Raw genomic sequence first — 1,659 nt, 5'->3', positions numbered from 1 at the left:
ACATGTGAGCAGCCCACTCCTGTCCAAGGAGCAGCAGCCCCGCGAGCAGCCTGCCCCAGGCCTAAGAGCAGAAGCCTTACGTGGCCTGCCCCTGTCCAAGGAGCAGCAGCTGTGTGATCGGCCTGCTCCCAAGTCCAAGGAGCAGCAAACATGTGAGCAGCCTGCCCCATCTGAGAAGAAGCAGCCGCACAAGCAACCGGCCCATGATTGAGGAGTGGCAGCGCCACACAGCCCACCCCCATCCGAGGAACAGCAGCTGCGCAGCCCACACCCTGCTCCTGTCTGAGGAGCAGTAGGTGTGCAAGAAACCTGCCCCCATCTGAGGAGCAGCTGCTGCACGAGCAGCCTGCACTCATATGAGGAGCAGCAGAGGTGTGAGCAGCCCATACCCATACAAGGAACAGCAGCGCCGCGAGCAGCCCACCGCCATTCAAAGAGAAGTAGCTGCACGAGCAGACTGCCCCAGTCCGAGGAGCAGTAGCTACACGAGCAGACCGCCCAGGTCCGAGGAGCAGCAGCCCTGCGCAGTCCACCCCCATCCGAGGAGCAGCAGCCACGTGAGCAGACCACCCCCGTACGAGGACCAGGAGCTGCACATGCAGTTCACTCCGGCCTGAGGAGCAGCGGCTGCCCGAACAGATTGCCTCTGTCTGAGGAGCAACAGCCACATGAGAAGACTGACCACATCTGAGGATCAACAGCCCCGCGCAGCCCACACTGGTCCAAAAAGCAGCAGCCACATCCAGTCTGCACCTGTCTGACGAGCAGCAGCTGGGTGAGTATCCCGCCCCCATCCAAGGAGCAGCAGCCGCACATGCAGCTCACTCTTGCCCAAGGAGTAGAAGACACACAAGCAGCCCATTCCCCCATCTGAGGAGCAGCCCACACGGGTACGAGGCAGCCGCACATGCAGCTCACTCTTGCCCAAGGAGTAGCAGACACACAAGCAGCCCGTCCCCCATCTGAGGGGCAGCCCACACGGGTACGAGGAGCAGTAACACTGTAAGCAACCTGTCCCTGTCCAAAGACCGGCAGCCTCACGAGCAGCCCACCCCATCTGAGGAACAGCAGAAGCATGCAGCCACCACCGATCCAAGGAGTAGCAGCCACGTGAGCAGTCCGCGCCCATCTGAGGGGCCGAAGCCACATGAACAGCCCACCCCTCTCCAAGGAACAGCAGCTGTGTGAGCAGCCTCCCCAACCAGCTAGAGGAGACACCACTGATATGAACAGCACCCACCAGAGGAGCCGCTGCCAACTGAGGAGCAGCCAATACCACGACCACTTAAGGAGCAACTGCAGCCCGAGGAACCACTGCCACCCAAGGAGCAGCCCCTGCACAACTCGACATCTAGATCAGTCAGTGAGACCAAAAATGGGTAGACAAAGTAACCCCCAAAGGAAAGAAAAGGAGGAATCACCAGAAGAGCAGCTAAGTGAAACAGACACATGCAATATGTCAGAAAAAGAATTTAGAATAAGAGTCCTAGAGTGCATAAACCAGATGGAGGAAAAAATCAACAACTTATGTAAGAATCAAGAAGAAATGGATGAAAAAATTAATAACTTATTGTAAGAATCAAGAAGAAATGAAGAGTGATATAGCTGCAATAAAAAACACCATGGAAAGTTTCAACAGTAGACTAGAAGCGGAGGACC

This window comes from Myotis brandtii, unplaced genomic scaffold (genome assembly GCF_000412655.1).
Source record: "Myotis brandtii unplaced genomic scaffold, ASM41265v1 scaffold159, whole genome shotgun sequence".
Taxonomy (NCBI): domain Eukaryota; kingdom Metazoa; phylum Chordata; class Mammalia; order Chiroptera; family Vespertilionidae; genus Myotis; species Myotis brandtii.
Note: the sequence above shows the minus strand (reverse complement) of the source record.